The sequence below is a fragment of the Panicum virgatum genome, chromosome 1N (genome assembly GCF_016808335.1).
Source record: "Panicum virgatum strain AP13 chromosome 1N, P.virgatum_v5, whole genome shotgun sequence".
NCBI lineage: Eukaryota > Viridiplantae > Streptophyta > Magnoliopsida > Poales > Poaceae > Panicum > Panicum virgatum.
Window position 1 is genome coordinate 12,320,222 of NC_053145.1, and position 8,492 is coordinate 12,328,713.

General features: G+C 46.8%; 1 long non-coding RNA gene and 1 pseudogene across 1 annotated transcript; both read right to left on the reverse strand.

Annotated features, from left to right (window-relative positions):
- Positions 1 to 523: 523 nt before the first annotated feature.
- On the reverse strand, positions 524 to 1,386 carry LOC120655181. The gene is made up of 2 exons (XR_005667366.1): positions 1,051 to 1,386; positions 524 to 899 (listed from the first exon to the last, which is right to left on the reverse strand). It is a non-coding gene; the product is annotated as an uncharacterized LOC120655181 (long non-coding RNA).
- A 2,568-nt stretch (positions 1,387 to 3,954) lies between these two features.
- LOC120655182 lies at positions 3,955 to 8,061 on the reverse strand (annotated as a pseudogene).
- Between the last annotated feature and the right edge of the window lie 431 nt (positions 8,062 to 8,492).

Genomic DNA, 8,492 nt, shown 5'->3' on the forward strand with positions numbered 1-8,492 from the left:
AGGGGAGGAGTCGCAGCAGGTGCTAGTGACAAAGTAGTGCACAGGATTGATGACAGGTCAGCGCTCAACGTGCACACGTACAGCCATGAATCCACACACACATGCCTGGACTGTACTGGTCACACAGGCATATGCACATTACCTGGAATTAGTATGGTCTGAATAATCAGATCGACCCAGGCCACTTGTTCGATATTTTTTTTTTTGAAAGATTACTTGTTCGATATATGACACGCGCGCCAAATACAGTTGGCACTTTTTATTGTTCTGCTTGATCGACCTCCTCATCAGTATGGGTATGATTGGATGCTTGGGATAGCTCTAGCCTGGGCTAGATGTATGCATGGCTAGCCCAAGTCTGGATTAGACAATGCAATGAGTTCATGTTCGGTTGCTTGGTCTAGCTAAGTCTGTATTGGAATTGTGTTTGTTTGGTTGGGTGGTTTGCTTGGGTAAGATCACAAATTTCTTCTCGTGGTGAGTTTTAAGGTCGAGTTAGCCTATTGCCGTGCTCACTTTGACTTGCCTTGAATAAAATCATCTCTTCCTTCCGTAGAATAAATATGAATCATATGAATACTACAAAGCAAGTCGTACAAATAAAAAAATGAAAACCAACAGTCCTCCTCGGAAGCACATTTTGACGAACAGGTTATCCACTGAACCAGTATGAACTCACGGAGGACCAAGCGAGCCGCTGAATCACTGTAAACTCACGGAGGAGCAAGCAAGCAAAAGGAAGAGGCTTTCCTCAAAATCCAAAGAGGAACAAACAAGCAAGATCTGGGCTCACCATCTCCCGCAGCAACGACGGCGGCGTCGGCCACCAGCTCGCGGGGAGTTTGTGCTCAGCCGTGTACTTGATTAATTTGACTCCTCTGTACTCCGTTCTTGCTTCCCTGTGTAATTCAGTAATCGATGTATATAAGAATCAATCAGCTTTTATTCTACTACTACTCCACACCACCAATTCCTTGTGTCTGAATTTGAAATCGAAGGCAATAAACAAGAGAGGGAGGAGAATTGCTCGCAGCCAATCTACGTGCCAACCTCCATTGGAGGATGGAACTTCGAAGGCAAGATCAGAAAGGGGAGGCGCCCGATGCCAGCCCTGCGCCCCCATCGGCAACGACGTCGACGTCGTTCCAGGAGTCTCGAGCCTCGACCTTCCCGGAGTCTCCTCCATGTATCGGCAGGGTCAAGCTTGTAGCTGCGAAGGAGCAAAGCGGAACAGCAGGAGGAAGGTGAGGGGATGTGCCAACTCGGCTAGTACAAGCCTGGCTTCAGCTAGAGCGGTCGATTTTCGCGTACTACCGAAGCCAGGCTAAGGGGCACCTTTTGCATTAGGTAAGCCTGGCTAGCAGGGCTCTACAGGAAACCAAACAAATCGGATCTGCATTAGCTAAGGCCCCGTTTGGTTGCGCGATGTAAAAATTTTGAAAAGACATATTTCTATATTTGAGATATTAAACATAGACTAATCACAAAAATAATTACAGAACTCGTCTGTAAATCGCGAGACGAATCTAATGAGCCTAATTAATCCGTCATTAGAGGTTGTTTACTGTAACATTACTGTAGCAATTTAGCGTCTGATTACCGCCTAATTAGGTTCATTAGATTCGTCTCGCCATTTACAGATAGCAGTCGCAATGCATTTTTTATTTTGTCTAGATTTAAGTCTCCATGCAGGTGCCGGAATTTTTTTTTGGAATTTTGATTTTTGTAACTGAACACGGGCTAAGCCTGGCTAGACCTTTAGCCACCCATCCAAACACAACCTATATAGTACCACTCCTTTGGTTCCGTTCCAAATTGTAAGTTATTAATTCTAACTTTCTTGGAGAGTCAAAATGTTTCAAATTTAACCAATATTATACAATAAAGTACTAATATTTATTATACTAAATAAGTATTATTAGATTTTTCATTAATATACTTTCATAGTATATCTACTTGGTGCTATAAGTTATTGTAATATTTTCTATTAAGTTTGGTCAAATATAAAAATAGTTTGACTTCAAAAAAGCTAGAGGGATAACTTACAATTTGGAATAGAGGGAGTATTAAAAATAGCTAACACCATGTGGCTGCATGCCAATCGACTTGTAGCTACCTTGATCCACAGAGATATTTTGGAAGAATGCTCCAGAGAAACAGGCATGGTCAACTTGCTCCATTTGTATGCAGCAATCATTCGCTTGATCCATGGACCTATAGACTCGCTGCTATGTATAGGAGCATGCATGCATGTATACAGCTCGTATTAATATAGGTTCCATTATTTGCCCAAGCAACTTGGGTGAGAGCAAGAACATGTCTTAAATTATTAACAAATAATAAACAGTGCTGTACTGTAGTAACTCCTCTTGATTGATCGATCCAAATAAAGACATCACAAAATACATAGCCGTGATATTGTTGGGTTAGCGGGCGGCCAGCTGCGAACCCGCAAATAAACCCACAACCCGGGCGACCTGCATCTTAACACCTTCTTTTTACAGCTTTGTGCCGTATCCTTTTTCAACACGTTCGAGGAGAGGAAAGGAGAGGTTCTTGCAAGTACAACAGAGGGATCGATGTGAAACGTCTTCTAGCTTTTTTGTGCATGACGACGTTGCTGACGCTGTCATCAAGAACAGGGCAGATCAAACAAATGGAGATACAGACAACAAACATGCATGGCGACTTGTCATAGGGTCATGACGTGGCAAGCTGGCAACATCCACATTCTAAACTGTACTGGTTTGAATTTGCATTGAGGTTGATATTTGTATGCAGGGCTTGGACGGTTTTTGCATGATTTTCCCCCTCCTTCCAACATTATACACAAGCACCAAACGAGTACTCTGGCCAGTAGAGGTTTATCGTACTGTACCTACTCTGCCTCCTTCATGTACACACAGGGGTACACCAGTGTACTTTCTCAAACAGTGCAATTGTGCAAACAGACAATGAAAGAGTTGCCGTACTTACTACATGATTGTGCCTCGTACATTACCTTTCAGAGTACCGCATCTATTACTACAAGTGACATTGCTGCTCTCCCTGCACTAGCCGCTGCAATAAGCAGAAAGAAGATAGCACCCAATAGGAAGTAAAACGCCGCCATTTTGCAGTACTGTGCGCAATTATTTGTGAACTTGAAGGAGAGGGAGTACTTGAAATTGATGAGTAAAGTGCAAAAGCAGAATCCTTTACCCCAAAAAAGTGTGGATGGGCCTGATAGATGCATGACTTAGGTGCTAAAAATTTTTGAAGAGTAGATTTTTACCATTCATTTCTCATAAAAAATACATACCATTTATCAGTTGCATGGAAACAACATCATCATAAACCTTTTTGAATACGAATATATCCATGCATTGTTTGTACACGAATCACACACGTAATTTGACTAACCGCTGGTAAATGCATGCAGAGTTTGGTATTTTCAACTCAAAGATCAAAGTACATCTCATATTGATTGACAGAGGGAGTACATTTTTATTAGGCCAATAATTGGCCTTGTTTGGTTACCGGCGCCATTCTAGGATTCCTAGAATGCACGTTTTTCAAAAAAAATCTCGCATGCATGGAGTGCTAAATGAAGTCTATTTACAAAATTTTTTCAGAGACGGATATATCTTTTCGCGACGAATCTAATGACGGTAATTAATCGATGATTGACTACAGTGATGCTACAGTAAACATCCTCTAATTACGTGGTCAAAAGCCTCATTAGATTTTTCAGGGTTCCTAGCGCAGGGGTTCTAGAGTTGGTTTTGTAAACTGAATTTATTTGACACTGTAATTAGCGGTCAAAGTTTCCTAGCACTTCCTAGCGAAGGAAACCAAACAAGGCCAATAGTGCCCATTAAGCTGAAAGAAAAGTTCAGAAGACAAGTGTTCCGAACCGACCAAAAAGGCCATGAAAGAGACACCGAAAGATCACACAGCTATTCAACCCCAGCATACAGCAAGTAGCAACTTATTTTTTCAAGTAATAGCAAGTTGCCAACTTTCTATTTTCTGAAATTACAGCATGTCGGATGTTGCAACTCCCCATTTACAGATCATTCAGAAGAAAGAGAAGAAGAAATTATTAGGAGAAGAGATTGACAGGAGTTAATTACACACTAGTTAATTAGCAGACCTGACCAGAAATTATTACAAGTTCCACAGGAGGGCACCAACCGATTGGCCCCAGCTGTGGCCGCCGTCCGGCCCGAGTCCGAACAACTCGTCGTGCGCCGTCGCCATGTAGCCAGCGCCGCCGTCGATCCACTCCGGGACGCACCAAGACACCTGCGCAACGTCGTGGAACGAGAACGACGTGGCCCCGAGCGTCACGAGCTCACCGGCGTCCTCTTCGAGCGGCGGGAGCTCGACGATCGCCTCGAGCTCGTCGTCCTCCTGCTGTGTGAGAACCACCCAATTTAATACTATTTTAAACGAACCGCCGGTCATTATCATCCAGATGAGAGTTAACACGTGCTTGCCGGAGAGCGTGACACGTGTTATCCCACATCTAGAGACACGAATAACCGACACGTCATTCATCCAAAATAATATCAAATCCGGTAGTCCCGGTATGTGCTCCAACATACGCCCAGAATCAGCATATGCACATATCGTTTACAATCGAATACATTGCCAAAAATCCACAAAGAGCAGTTTTATACAATCAGAGTTCACAGCTTAATATTACAAGTTCAGCATAGGTGGGTTTCAAACTTCACTTACAAGCCTTAGGCTCACGAAAGCCATATTAAAAAGAAACATAAAGTTTATTGCATTTACATGCTCTCGCGAAGCTCGTTTACGATAAAGACTTACTAAAGTAATGACGCCTTACTCAAGGACATCATTACAGCCACCACGACCTATTCTTCCCCCGCGTTTGGATCAGCGGGGTAGAAATGGCCGAACACCACTTCGGGCTCACCTGCAACTAGGTTTAGAAAGCAACCTGAGTACAAAAGGTACTCGCAAGACTTACGCGATTACGTACACAAGGATCATGCAATGGCTCAAGTAAAAGCTTTAAGGTTAAGTAATTATTGCATAAGCACTAGCTCTCTACACTATCACCTATCAAATTAATTAATCTTGCCCAACCCAACACTTTTAGTTGGTTAAGAGAGTAACATAATCTATAACTGATCATAGCTGTAACATGAACCATTCTCAGCATAAACGATATTCTATGAGGAGTTCATGGGTTAAAGAGCGTTCTCATAACCGAGAGCGCGGTAATTCGAATTGATTATAACCTTGCAAGGGTGTACTACTTTACCCACACGACACGAGGACCATGCGACTCACCCAACCGATCACGCCGGGCAAGGGGGTACTCACGTCAGCCGTTCCCAACAAGGCTCAACCGTTGAGGGTACGCCCAGCTTGCGCGTGGAGATTTAGTTCCACCGGAGACTTCTCTAAACTTTCCTACACATAGTTCCACCCGGGGACACACTAAACCTCCCTGCATAGCCCTTGGCCACGCATGTGGGACCGGGCCCCAATGATCAAGTCAAAGGAGGTAATTGGCTTATCCGTTCCATTATATTGGATATGTGGTAGCACGGAAAGGTGCTCAAAACCGACGTCGTCCACTCGGTCCTTAATCGATCCAAGCGGACTATGCCTATGTGACTTCATTCTCTAGGACCTACCATTCCGCTCGAATCTCGATACTACCAACTTCTACTTGCCCCAGCTCAAGTGCGATCAAGGATAAACAGGTAAGTGTGATACTCCAAACCATTCCTTTCTAGCAAGCAATATAAGTATTCTAAGCAGAGCTAAGCAACTAGTCAAATTAAGTTAATATCTGACTAACATGTGGCAAGGACATGGTTAAACAATTCAAGGAAGGCTAGTGCATCAAAGTAGGTACAAGAATGCAATACATAGATAATATATATATAACCCAACATTACCCGGTGAGATAGCTAAGCTAAATCAGATTAAATAGGTGCAAGGAATATGCTTAGCTGCTTGCCTGGGTTAACTTCCGACTCGACCACGAACGAGATTCCGGGTTCAGGCTCCACGGACTCGGCGGGTTCCACGGGTTCGTTCTCCGACGACTTGGTCACTAAAATGCATGAATGCGTTGCACGAATTAAGGAATGAACTAAACAGCAAGCATAAATCATGAAATAATTTGAGCATGCAGAGAACATCACAAAGAACTCATGAAAATTGGTTTTGCAGCAAAAGCATTTTCTATAAATAACCATAAATAGATCAATTTTAAGCTACTCTAAGCAAGATAAATCAGAAAAGGCATGCAAACTTAACTAAACAAATCCAAGAAAAATATCATGGAAACTAGGAAGGAACACAAGGCTAAGAAAACTGGTTTTTCCATTTTATCACTTTCCTGCACAAAGTTCTAGAATAAACCATTTTCAGACAAAGTATAGGAAAACAAACTAAAACATTGAAAAACAGCAAGAAAGCATGTAAACAAGCTACACCACTAAAAACTAAACCTCACAAGGAGTCTAAAAAAATTTAGTTTGAGATTTTTCAAGCAGTATACAAATAAATAAGCATTAAACTCACTTTTGCAAGATAAAACTATAAATAAATATACAACAAAGTAACATGCAAAACAATATTTTTCCTAAGTAGATCTCATCTAGAGGAATCCAACAAAACAAGTTTCATAATTTTTGGAGCTATACATGAATTTCTACACATTTTGGAAGATTGCAGATAAATAAATCCTAAAGAAACCCTAGCAAAAACGCTAGGTACACCCGGCTTCCACGCCCACAGGCGCTGACGTGTGGGGCCCATTGGCCAGCGGCCCACCCAGCCGGGTCAAGGCAGGGCACGCGCCCTGACCGCGGCGTGGGCGCGGCCACGGCGTCGCGGGCGACGTGCGGTGCGCGCGCACGGCGACGGCGAGCGGCGGCGGCGCGAGGCGGCGCGGCGAGGCGGGGCCAGAGCGGAGAAGGGGAGGCGCGCATGGCGATGCGGAGGTGGCGGCGAGGCTCACCAGCGGCGGTGCGGGCGAGGAGCGGCGGCGGACCGGTGGTGCGACAAGCAGAGGCGGCGGCGGGCGGAGGCGTTCGCCGGCGGCACTGCAGGGGAGGGGATGAGGCCGGGTGAGGGGCGAAATCAGTCGAGGATGGGGCGGACTAGGTGGCGCGCGCGCTAAATCGTGGAGGGCTTCACCGGCGGCGGCGAATCGCGGTGGCCGGCGGAGCTCGGAGCGGCGGCAAGGGAGGGAGGAAGGAGCTAGGGTTTGCGGGGAGAACGGGAATGGGCTCGACGCGGATAAGGAGAGGGGCGAGGGAAGAGGGAAGGGGCGGCACGGGACGCGAGATTGGCCGGCACGTGGCACGGACGTCGAGGATTGACCGGCGGCGACGACGCGTGCGGCGCGACGCGACAGAACAGAGGAGGAGAGAGAAGGGGCTGACAGGTGGGCCCGGGCGTTTTTTTTTCTTTTCCTTTTTTTTTCCCTGGGTTGTGACATGCTGCCCCGCCACCGGGGGCGCCGGCGCCGAGGTGGGCAATGCGGCAACGGCCGCGGTGGTGGCGCCCGGCACCGGAGGCGGTTCCATGGCAGCGGCGCGCGCCGCCGCCGCCTGGACGTCGCTCGGTGCGGCGGAGGCCGGGCGCGGGAGCGCCGTGGCCATCTCCGGGAAGTTGAGCACGGCAGCGGGGCCCTTCACGACGAGCGCGGCGGCGTCGTGCGCGTGCGCCGCCATCTCGGGCGTGGGGAACGTGCCGAGCCAAATGCGAGACTTCTTGCGCGGCTCCCGGATCTCCGACACCCACTTCCCCACGCCCGCATCCGCACGCCGCGGAACGACGGGTGGTTCCCGCCGCCGTCCCGCGCTCGCTTCTCGCCTCCCCGGCGGCTGCGCCGGGGCTCTGCCTCAGCTGGCGACTGCGGCGGCGAGGACGAGGCCCCGGACGACGCCGGGCTGGACACCTCGCCCGCGTCCGACATTGCAAATCGATGGCAATTGCGAGCTCTGCTAAATTACGAGCTCGCATGGAACGTTTCTTGAAGATGGACCTGCTTCGAGGAGAAAGCAGAGACGGATGAGTGAGAACGAAAGGCTACTGGAGGGGCGCCTTTTGTAGTGGCTGGCTGGTAAGTTAGACAGAGATTAACACCTGGTCTCGCAAAAAAAAAATAGACAAATGGGGAAATCATATGTGATATATATTTCTATTTCTGTGTTTAATTTTTTTGTGAAATACTCCTATATCATATTTAACTTGTTGGCTTGTCTTTAACTTTTTTTCTTCCATCTTCCACGACTCGCAACGTCGATATGCAACCTTAGAAAACAGGGAAACAAGGGAGCTGTTATATTCAAAGCGCCTGAAATTCGGTTTGATTGAGCAGCATTGTGAGCGCTAGCCGTCAGATCATCATCGAGCAGTCACGAACGTCTATTTTTGCTCGACTTATGAGCGCCAGTTCTTCTTCTACGATCATACCTTTTGTTTTTGCCAGCCATCCACGGCAGCGTCTA